Raw genomic sequence first — 12,772 nt, forward strand, 5'->3', positions numbered from 1 at the left:
AGATTCCTTTTGGTGTCTTGGATGTCCACAGGCCTTGTAAAGAACCTGTATGGAGCACAGGCACAGATGTTGCAGCAGACTTGCAGGACAACAAGACCAGGAGCAGCAGGAGACTTCCCAGTTGCAGTCTTGGTGCCCAACGTGAAGTCCAGCGAGGTCCATAGTGCCCAGATGGTTGAACCAAATGTGCACTTCAAGCAGTCTGAATGGCCCTGGTCAGCACCCCACCCTGTCCCAATACACTAAGTCCTGTCTGGGAGGTGGTCACACCTCCCTGTCACTGGATACCTATTGTCCTGCCTCCCTCTGCTTGTACTTGGCTCTGCAGCAGGAGGACAGAATAGTGTCTCTGGTCGGCAGCAGCCATAGTTTGCTGTCTCGGTCTAGAAGACTAGTACTGGGAGCACTGAGGGCCTCCCGGAGGAGCTTTACAGTGCATGAAATCATACCCCCACACCGCACGACATGGTTTGTTACAGCCAGTTTAGAGATGGTCATCGCGTAATGAAGCATGGCCACCCAATGCATGTTAATGGCTGATGCGATTACAACCCGGGGAATGGAATCCGAAGGTTGTAGGTGTGTCCTGCTCATGCAGGGGCACCCTCACACTTAAAACCGAGCACCCTGCCTTCAGGACAGAAAGGCCTGTCTTAGTGGTGACTTATAGATTTTAAGTGATGTGTCCTCAGATATAAGGTAAATTATATCTGTCAGAAGTGGTGCTAGCACCCGCTTACACAGGCTGCAATGGCAGGCCTGTAGTCACAGTTTGAGTGGTCTCTCTTGGGTGGCATAATACATGCTGCAGCCCATGGGAGACCCCCTGGTGTACCTATGCCCTGGGTACCTTAGTACCATATACTAGGGCCAATCTGGAGGGTACCTAAGTACTCACCATGTCCAATTTAGGGAAGAAGCACAGAGACTGGGGTCCTGAATAGCAGGATCCCAGTCAGACTAGTTAATAAAACATAATGCCACCACCAAAAGGTGGGTGTGACCATGAAAGCAGGTCCTACTTTCCTACACAAGGTGTGAATAGCCATGGAAGTTTGTGAACAGCCACAAACATGTACTGCTCACATTCGCCTTCGGACAGAAACAGTGACTTTGAGTGACAGAAATGGAGAAAGAAAGAGAGACACGGGTGCGAGTGACACTGTGACCAGGGAGAGAAAAGAGCTGAATGTGGAAGAAAGAGATAAGGAGTATGACGGAAAGGGTGACCGGTAAGAAGAGAAAGGAGTCAAAAAGTTGAAACTACTGAATGAAGAATGATATGGATGGAAGAGTTATGAAAACCAGTGTTAGGATAAACAAGTGAGAGCGACAAGTGCAATGAGAGAAGGGAAAGTACGTCGAGAGAGGAGCTATGAGAAAGAACCAGCAAACAACAGCCAAACAATAAGAAAATACGAACGGAAAAAAGATAGATCTCTAAAGGGAAGGAGGTATGAATCTGGAGGGGAATGTGAGGAGGAGAAGGAAAAGGAGAATTTGGATTAGGAAATAGTAAGGTAGGTGCAGAAATGAGAGGAGGGGCTGCAGGAGGAAGGGAGAGAGATACAGAAAAATATCACAGAGCCAGACGCAGCGCTTTGAATGGAGAGTGCAATTGTGGTAGTGAGGAGCAAAAAAAGAAATGACAGAAAGAAAGATCAACAGAAAGTAAGAAAAACAGAGGTAAAGAATGAAAAAGGGAAGGAAGGAAGAATGGATGCTGGAAAAATGGCATGAAAGGCAAAAAAAAAAGAAAGAAAGAAAGAGCAAAGAAATAAAGATGCGAGAAGGAAAGAAAAACGAAAGATAGAGTGGAAGAAACGTGTTGAAAGAAAGAAAAGCTTGCTAGCCGACTGCTCTTTTTCTCAGTTCCGCAGTGTTTTGCAGCGTGTGACTCCTCAAGAGCGCTAAAGAGACGCCTGTCGCTGCCCGGCTTCCTCTGCGCCTGGTTTTTTAGGACAGATTAAATACAGTGTTCAGACCGCGGAAAGCTTTTATTGCCGATCGCCCGTCAGGTGCGCTGTTCTGGACTGTGTCCACCATCAATCATAAGCATCCTGCTGGAACAACCAAACGCCTGCACGGGAGTCCTCCCGCCTACAAGCCCTGCAGGAGTTCGTTTTGTGGAACACAACTGCCGGGGTACCCCCGGGGCACTCCAGATGGATTACCCGGACTGCTACTCCTCCTTGTCCACTCCATCCGGGCCGTATTGTGGGGTCTTCCTGTAAAGAATGCATCTGCGTCATCATGATGGAGAACCTCGAGGTGCACTTCAGTAGGAGGTAGGGTGACCAACTGGCATTGGTGCAAATTAAGGACGGTGAGTGTAAACATTCAGGACAAAGGGTCAAAATTCAGGACACAAATTCAGGACAGGAGGTCAAAATTCAGGACAAAACTTCAGGACAATAGGTAAGTTTTACAGACACATCAGAGGAGGTCGTGCAATAGTATATAAGTAAGCCCAGCCATATCCAAACATATTCAACCATTTGCAAACCTATCCATCATGTATCCTTCCATCTATCATTTCACTCATCCATCCCTTCATCCATCCTTTCATTTATCCATCCATTGTCCATCCATACAACCTTTCACCCTATCCATCTGTACACTCATCCATCCACTCTTCTACCCATCCATCCATTCACTCATCCATCCAGTCATTTACCCTTTCACCAATCCAGCCATCCTTTCACTTACTCATCCATCCACCCAGTCACTCATCCTTCCACCCATCCACCCTTTCAGTCATCCATCCATCCATCCACCCTCCCTTTCTCTCTCCATCAACCCTTTCACTTAGCCATCCTTCTTTCCATCCATATGTCCACCCACCCATCCATCTACTCATCCACTCATAAATCCATCCATTGACCCTATCACTCATCCATCCTTTCTCTCATGCATTTATCCTTTCACTCCATCACTCATCTATTCATCCTTTTGTCCACCTACCCTCCCTTTCACTCACTCATCCACCCTTTCACTCATCCGTCCATCCATTCACCCTTGCACTTATCAATTCATCAATCCATCCATCATTTCACTCATCCATCTATCCACCCACTCACTCACTCATCTTCGAACCTTTACACTCATCCATCCTTTCACTCATCCATCCACCCTTTTACCCATCCAGCTACCCTTCCACCCATACATGCAGCTATTTACATTTTCTCTCATCCATCCTTCCACTCACTCATCAATCCATCCATCCTCTCTCATTATCCATCTATTCAATCTTTTATTCAGCCATTCACCCAAGCACTAATTCATCCAGCCATCCACCCATCCCTTCACTTACTCACTTGCTCACCTTTTCATATTCATTTTGAGCTGAGTCTTTTTGAGAAGAGGCCCATCAAGAACTTCACCCTCGCTGCAGGAGCCTTTCCAGGACTGGGACAGAAGCCACCCAGGGCGGAGACAGTATCCACCACAGGGCGGGGACAGGAGCCATCACAGGCATGGGGGGGGGGGGGCAGGAGCCACCACATTGGGGGACAGGAGCCATCACTGAGGGGGGACAGGAGCCATCACAGGAGGGGGAACAGGATCCACCACGGTGGGCACAGGGGTGGGCATGCTGTATTCTAGTATCATCTTGGTCTCTTCCAGGGTGGGGTAGGGCTCCTCACCCCCTCCTGGACAAGACGAGACGACAGGCTCTCTTTCTCAAATGTTAGTTTTGCCATCCCCCACTGTGATGTACAGTACTTAAAGGAGATACTCCAAGAGAACTGATTTAACTGATTGTCCTCCATACTTTGTTAATCAGTGTGGGTGCGATTGTGCCATTTCTTTATTTTATTATATTATAGATTGCATGTTTGAAGAACTGAGGTTTGCTTACAATTTAGTAACAGTAATTAAGCTCGTGAAGAGAACCACGTGCTGCCTCCGTGTAATCAGGGCCGGTTCTACAATTTTTAAATTCCAGAGACATGAGGCATTCAGGGCTGTTGCATCCGAATAGATGCCCCTGCTCCTGAAGCTGCTGCCCCTCCCTCTCAGTCACCTTCAAACACCTCTTAACAGCTCATCAAGGGCTGAAGGTGTGAGGGTTGCCATCCCGCTGTGCCTCTCCAATGCTGCTGGGTATCTGAGCTTTGGTACTGCATCGGTGTCTGTTACACCCGACCTCAACAGCATCGGAGTCAAGCAGGGAGGTGGGTGGAAGCTGTGCCAGCTTTAGGGTGGTGCAATCGGTGCCCGGTTAAAATTACGGACAAATGGCGTCCGTTAAAGAATCCTTCATGGACAATGGACAGACGGCCGAAATTACGGACTGTCCGTGAAATTTACGGACTATTGGTCACCCTAGTAGGAGGCACCAGGCTGCAAAAATCCTTGTGGATCACCCAGAATGCACCATTCCTGCTGGAGCACTACCTGCAGGGCATTCCGTGTAGAGTGGCCTGACTGTGGCAATCCTATTAGGAAACTTCTCACGAGGCACTCCTGTGGAGTACCACACTGCTACACTCAAATTGGGCACTCCTGGTGGAGCAGACAGATGGCTACACTCCACATGGGGCACCCCCGTTGGGCGCTCCTGTTCGAGCAAACAGATCGAGACACTCCTGCTGCAACAGCCATTGTGGGTACTCCCACAGAAGCACAGGGACTGCAGCACTCCTATGGTACTATTGGTGCACCCCTTGTGGGACACTCCAGATGGCGCACCCAGACTGCTACACTCCTACCGAGGCACCCCTCTTGGTTGACATAGAGACTGCGGCGCTCCGGCAAAGAACCCACACTGCTACACTCCTGCCGAGGCACTCCTCTTGGGGTACTCCTGGTTGACATAGAGACTGCGGCACTCCGGCAAAGAACCCACACTGCTACACTACTACCAAGGCACCCCTCTTGGGGTACTCCAGGTTGACAAAGAAACTGCAGCACTCCGGCATAGTATCCACTCTGCTACACTCCTACCGAGCCACCCTCATGGTGTACTACTGGTTGACGTAGAGACTGCGGCACTCCGGCAAAGTACCCACACTGCTACACTTCTACCGAGGCACCCTCATGGGGTACTCCTGGTTGACATAGAAAATGCAGCACTCCGGCAAAGTACCCACACTGCTAAACTTCTACTGAAGCACCCTCATGGGGTACTACTGGTTGACATAGAGACTGTGGCACTCCGGCTAAGTACCCACACTGCTAAATTCCTACCGAAGCACCCTCAAGGGGTACTACTGGTTGATATAGAGACTGCGGCACTCCGGCAAAGTACCCACACTGCTAAACTCCTACCGAAGCACCCTCATGGGGTACTACTGGTTGACATAGAGACTGTGGCACTCCGGCAAAGGACCCACACTGCTACACTCCTACGGAGGCAATCCTCATGGGCTTCTTCTGGTTAACATAGAGACTGCGGCACTTCGGCAAAATACCCACAGTGCTACACTCCTACCGAGGCACCCTCATGGTGTACTACTGGTTGACATAGAGACTGTAGCTCTCCGGCAAAGTACCCACACTGCTACACTCCTACCGAGGCACCCCTCTTGGGGTACTCCTGGTTGACATAGAGACTGCAACGCTCTGGCAAAGTACCCACAGGGCTACACTCCTACCGAAGCACCCCTCATGAAGTACTCCTGGTTGACATAGAGACTGCGGCACTCCGGCAAAGGACCCACACTGCTACAATCCTACCCAGGCACACTTCATGGGGTACTCCTGGTTGACATAGAGACTGCTTAACTCCAGCACGCTACACTCTAGCTGGGGCACTCCTCATTGGGAACTCCTGGTTGACATAGAGACTGCGTAACTGCAGCACACTACACTCCAGCTAGGACACTCCTCGTTGGGCACTTCTGGTGGAGCAATTAGGCTGCAGCACTCTTGCTGGATACTCATCCAAAGGTACTAGTGGCAGAGAACGTAGACTGTAGAACTTTTTGCTAGTGAAACCCTTGTGGTTCAGGACAGTAGAGTACCCAGATTGCACCAATCATCATGGGGCACTCCTGGTGGACCACTTTTTCTGCGGGACTCTTGCTGTGGCATAACCCTGACTGAACACTCAGATTGTGGCACTCCTGTTGTGATAACCTTCATTGGACATTGGAGCTTCTTGCTTCGGCACTCCTGTTGAACACAGAGGAAGCACGCCTGCTGTTGCACTTGTTGTGGTGTACACTGGTGAGTGGCAAGGCAATGCGTTGGGAGCAGTCCTGCTGGAGAACCTCTGGTTAAGTATAGAAACACGTAGGTAAGTGTAGAAATCATAACATTTCTTGATAGGTTTTCAAGATATTTAATTCCAAAGAAAGTGAGGCCTCCAGCTGGCAGTTCTGACAACTCCCTTGAACTGCCACTGGAATATTCCACAGTGATTATAAGAATGTTCTTTGAATGTTCACAAGGAATATTCTACATCCCACTGAACAAAGAACTCCATGGTAAGGTACATGAGACCAGTTACCCACCAGGAGGCAGATGGCACATGCATGCTCAGACCCCAGGTACCTTTAGCCAGCTCTCAGGTGGTCCCAGTAGAACCGGATGGGCCTCTGAACCAGAACAGAAGGCACACTACCACAAGACACCACTCTGAGCAGGTGAGGACCAGTCACAACAGAAGCTCTTGAGAGGCACTTCCACGCCTGCGCACTCACACTCACCGGTGGGTCACACTTGCTGTGTGGGCCAGATGGGCATTCCTAAGTGACCACTCAGACTCAGCACTCCTGCACCCCTTGTGTGGCACACCAGCTCATGGGGCTCTTCAGCTTGGCATTCCTGGTGAGGCTCACCAAGTGTGCCACCCTAGCGGGCACTTCAGATAGAGCACTCAGACTGTGTCGCACCTGCTACTGGGGCATCCCTCAATGAGACGGTGACAATTTTTACATGGGCAGCCCTCATGTGGCACTCCTACTGAAGCATCCAGATCGTGACACGCCCATCTTGGGGTATCTTTGGTTTGACGCTGGACCCTTCCCTCTTCAGTCCCACTGGTGAATGGCTGTATGCCAGAATATTGTAAATATCAGCTGAAATAATAATTGCATATCAAATATAATTGACCAAAATATCATCCCAATGAGTGGAGATATTTTAAAAAAATAATTTCCAAAGGAGTAGTATGTTCATAAACAATTTGACGACACAATAACACAATCTTTATATCAGACAATATTCTGAGGATGATATTCTGGTATCAACCCTCTTGAGTGCTACAGAAGGAACAGTTCTGCCAAGGCACTTCTCAAGCTATACTGTTGGACACCTGTTAGACACTCCACCTAGAGCAGTTCTATGGGTGGACCAGCTGGAAGTAGGTGTACATATCTGCAAGGTCTGTAAAACCAGTGCTGCACCAGGAACCTTATGGTATAGGCTCACTCCCCTTGTAGCTTCTGCCATTTCCCAGCTGGCACCAGTAGCATTCCCACATAGAACCAGATGCCTTCAGAGGCAGAGCAGAAGCATAGTGCAGAAGGACAGAATCTGGCCAGACACCACTGTGGGCATACGAAGACCAGTCACAACAGAGCCCCTTGTGCAGCACTCCCAAAGGGCACCCATCAAGGACCAGCATGGCTGGGCATCCCTAGTGCCGTGCTCTTGCTGAGGCACCTCCTTGGAATACACTTGGTGGAGCATACAGCAAGCTGCATTTGACCCTTTCAGATCAATTCAAAACAAGCACACAGCACAACTGCGCTCTTTCAGAGCAAATCATAATAAGCAGGCAGGGCCAATGATTTCTTTCAGAGCCATTAATAAAAGTCAGGCGGCAGCACTTGAGGCGCCCTCAGAAAAACTCGGAACATGTCAGAACATCTAGGCAGCTGTATGGTTCTCTTCCAAGTGACCAGAACAAGCTGCAAGTGGGGCTACTAAAAGTCCAATTTTCTTGACAGGCCTTATCCCTCTGCCCACGTTTTAGCACCGGCATCTGACAGGCGCAGTGCCGAAATGGTCACATGATATGAACTCCATCGAGAGCCACCAAGTGGCTAGCAAAGGTGCATGACTAAACGCTACGGGTCACGCACCACACAGCAATAGTGAAACTATAACAACCGTTTCTCAATGTTAACATTACAAGAGGTTAGTGAAAAAGAGCGAGGGGCATCCATTGAATTGAGGTGGCTGTCAGTTGAAAGACCACTAAAATTAAAAGGGGCAAACCCAGTAACTCAGGGACTTGGGCTGGACAACATCTAACATAAAAGTGGTCTATATGGGGGAAGTGTAGCCTTGACTTCCATTGCAAAATGTTAGGATAAGGGTACAAACACCTCTAACACAATTAACTCCAAATTATACATTTATTTTATTAAACTTATTTTTAGAAACTTTCAATTCAATTCATTAGATGTAAAACAATTGCAAGGTGCTCCTAGAGGGTGACGGTGCGGTGAAAGGGACTATTGGTGCAAAAAGTCCATACGTGCTATGTGCAGAAAAATATACATGTGGCTGATAGGGATAGTAGGATATTTCGAGTCAGCACCCGTGGAGCGAGTGTTGCTAACTGCCATCAATATATAAAAAATAGTCCACATATGTTATTTTGTTGACGTTTCGACCCCCTAAGCATGTGTAATTCAAAACGGGGTCATCATCAGGATGAAAAATACATAGTATACACCAATTGATAGGGACAGCTAGCACCACAGTCAAGGGAGTATTAATTCTCAAAATATCTTGAATCTTTCATGTAGGCCCGTCAGAGCTGAAGCCTAAGGCTTTCCAAAGATGCAAAAGCCACCTGAATTTTGGATCGGTCAAGTGTGCTTCAAAACTCGCATGAGCCTCTCGGAGACAAGACTTAGGCTTCTTAAAGGTGCATGTGTCACCCGAGATTAAATCAAATCAGTGCGTTTCAAATTCGCATGTCTTTCTGTCTTTAACAAGGAGCGTCCACCCAAACATGCCATCTAAAAATAAGTTTATTAAAATAAATGTATAATTTTGAGTTAATTGTGTTAGAGGTGTTTCCCTTATCCTAATACTTTGCTGTGGAAGTCAAGGGCTACACTTCCACCATAGTAAAAGTCCACTGCATGGTAAAGTTGGGAGGGGGGAAGTTGGGAAGCAGTTTACAAGTAGACAGTGATACCAAGACAGACGGAGCAAAACAGGGAAATACACAATCCTGGCAGAGTGAGAGAGTGCTGGGGGAGGGATCGAACCAACAATGGATGGAACGCCACACCTTTAATCTGTTGACCTGAAACGTCAACGGGCTACAGAATAAAATCAAAAGAGGTCTGGTAGCCAAAGCGCCAACTAGATACACAGCAGATGTCTTCTTACACAAAGCACACATGAAAGGAACCAACTGTAATATACTGGGCAGAGGGAAATATGCAGCAGTAAGCCATGCAGGGTATTCCTTGGGCGTCAGTGGAGGAGCGATATTAATCAGGAAAACGACAGCCTTCCATGTGAGTAGAATATGGACAGACAAACTGGGGAGATGCACAGCAGTGCTGGGAGATTGACAGACTGGCAAGGAGAATCAATAGTGCTTATTAATGTTTATATCCCACCGGGATTTCAAAGAGACACTCTACAACACCTAGACCAAACAATTACTGAATTGCCATAGGCTACAACCATATTGGGGGGGAGATTTTAATATGGCACTCAATACCCACTTAGACAGAGCAAGTACCAGTCAAACACACCATGCCAGAGAGGACAAACTTGATAATTTCATACAGACTGTAGCTATGGGATATATCCGGAGAGCAATGCACGGGAAACACAGACGCTACTCCTACTACTCAGGGACACACACTCCCTATAGACAATGTCTTCAACCTGACATCGATCCTTCATAGATTCACAGAGGCAGAATATGAAGTCAGAGGGATCTATGACCACTTATCACGCAGCATCACACTAGAATCCCTGCAAATCCGGGGAATGTGTGAATGGAGAAGGGCCGAATGGTGCCTAACGAACAAAAAAGAAGTGGAACGCCTGTAAATTGCCACAGAGCACTACTTCAAGGACAACACAAACACAGTAAGGGAGGCTTCCACCTTATGGGAGACATATAAAGCCACAATATGCAAGGTGATTATATCAGGGGAATTGGAAGATAAAAGAAAGAGCAGCAATGCAAAGACGCAGAAAGGGAAATATTCAACCAAGAGGAGAAAGACACTCCCTAGCCCTTGTGTTAATAAGAACCCACATACTATTTAAAATTGAAGAATATCGCTCACCGGCAACAGATGCCGTCAAAATGGAATACATAGCCAAACAAAAGTGAATATACCAAGTAGGGGACAGGGCAGGGAAGATACTAGCTTGGCTCAGCAACAGAGAGAAGAGCAGAAACCATACACGAGAAATAAGAGCCCTGATGGGATGAAAGTAGTTGGTACCGAAGCCATATGGTGACATTGGCAGAAGACTTCTATAGGGCACAAATACGACCATCTGCAAAGGGCCTGCAAGGCTTCGATGGGACTGCCCCTGTAGAAAGCTAGATTAGCATAGGGCATTAGAGCTTGAGGAAGACCTAACTACGGAAGAGTCGCATCTGACAATAACACAAATAAGATCAGGAAAGGCACCAGGCCCGAATGAACTTCTGGTGGAATTCTTAAAAAGATGGCAAACAAGATAATACCCCCACTCCAGAAGTTATATATGGAGGCATACCAAAAAGGAGAGCTCCCCAGAGATCTCAATATGACAACAAAATAGCGCTCATACCCAAAGCATGGACACCAACAAAGAAATGGGACATGTACAGTCTGATATCGCTGCATAACTCGGACACCAAAGTGCTATCCAAAGTGTTAGCAAACCAATTAAGAGGAGTGATCCTGGATATGGTACACCCAGACCAGGAAGGGTTCATACCCCACAGATCAACCAGACTCAACCTCCGCTGGCTGCATAACAATATTACTGCTGAAAGAGTAGAACTCCTGATAGCGGTAGTTTCGCTAAACAGGACTAAGGCTTTTGACTCAGTGGAATGGACCTACCAATTTGAAATCATTAAAAAAATGAGAATCGGATCCAAATTCCTGAGATGGGTCACACTCCTATACAAGAAGCCAAGGGCATGACTTAAAGTGAATGGTGTCCTCTTGTCAAGACTATAGGTTAACCCTTACCACAAACTTGCACAGGAACAGAAGTTGCTAATTTCCAAACTCCCTCTAAAGGATACCCCAGAGTCTGTTATTGTAACTAGACCCTCAAGGACCCCAAAGGGGGAAGGGGGAGTGAATAAAATAATAAACAACAGGAGAGACTGGTCTGGAACTGTTCTTCCTGCTTCTCTTGGCTTCGTCTGTCCTGCAGACTGAAACTCCGAGAAGTCCTGAGTAAGCTAAAAAGAGAGATTAATGTACTTCCTATTTTACTCTAACTGTCTAATTCCTATTCTAATCTACTTCATACCTAATGTCCCAGAACACTTGCTTCTCTCCTTTTCCTTGTTTCTCTCTATTTTTTGGGTTATGATTCTCTGGAGATAAATTATCTGTCAAACAAAGGTATAATTACTTATTTTATTTATTCAATTATCATGAACTATTTAATGTAAATTTAATTTCTTACCATCTCCTTGTTGATGCTGTCTTGCTCTAACTATTCTTGTTTACGAGAATGACCGGAAACCTACTCTATTCTATTCTATCCAAAAGTATAACCTACTCTACCTAGTATACTAAACTACTTCACAACTTTTTCTTTTTCTTTTGTACAGGATTCAGAATTGGACATTACAACCAAAGTTAAGTGTCTTTCTTCTTGTATACTTTAGTTTTGCTATTTAATGCAATTCATAACGTTTAACAACTTATCTTTCTATTCTTCTTTCTCTGTTCATTCAGGTACAGGAGTTGACTTTTCCAGCGTTGCTTGACTGAAGAGTTCGGGGCTGCAACAAGGAGGAGCGTGTGAGAAAGGAACACCTCCTAATTGAGAGTCTGACAGGAAACGCTCTGGGAACAAGTTTAAATACTTCCCGACGAGAGTTCTGCGGGCGTTCAACTACAGGAAACCCGACTTGGATTTTGGGGACTGGGAAAAAGTTTTTTTCACGGAGCACTGGTTTGCGGGTCCGTCTCCGGAATTAACTCTGGTGAAGTGCGCATTTGTTATTGAGCGCGCGCTTCACCTAGATTCGGACACCTGTGGGAAAGAAAACAACTAGACTGCTTCAATGTCTTCTGAGTTAGCGGCTATCTTGGAATTCCGCTCGTAACTCAGTATTCTCCAATGATTGCTCAAAGGGTGATTTCTCCTGTCACTCCGGCATCTTTTGGTTCTCAGGGCACATACTGCATAGGCTAGTTGACTCGGGGTCTGACAGTACCCCCCAACAAAGGAGGTCCTTCCATTCTTGGTGTCATAGGGAATTTTTGATGAAAAGATTTCACCAACCTGGGAGCATGAATATCTGACACACACTCCCAAGATCGTTCTTCAGGACCCATATCCCTCCCAGTCCACCAAATAATACAGTTTTCCTTGAACCTTTTTCAAGTCTAAAATTTCTTTTACTTCAAATTCTACTCCAGACTCTAGTTGGATGGGCTTGGGAGGTAAGTGTTTTCGTAATTCTCGTGATGTCTTTTTTAATAGAGAAACGTGGAAAACTGGGTGGATTTTCCACTTGGCAGGCAGTTTCAACCGATAGGTCACTTGATTCACCCTTTTCTCGATCGGGAAAGGCCCTATAAACCTAGGTAGAAATTTTCTATTTGCTTTTAACCTCAGGTTCTTAGTACTTAGCCACACATCATCACCT

Source organism: Triturus cristatus, chromosome 7, assembly GCF_964204655.1.
Source record: "Triturus cristatus chromosome 7, aTriCri1.1, whole genome shotgun sequence".
Taxonomy (NCBI): Eukaryota; Metazoa; Chordata; class Amphibia; order Caudata; family Salamandridae; genus Triturus; species Triturus cristatus.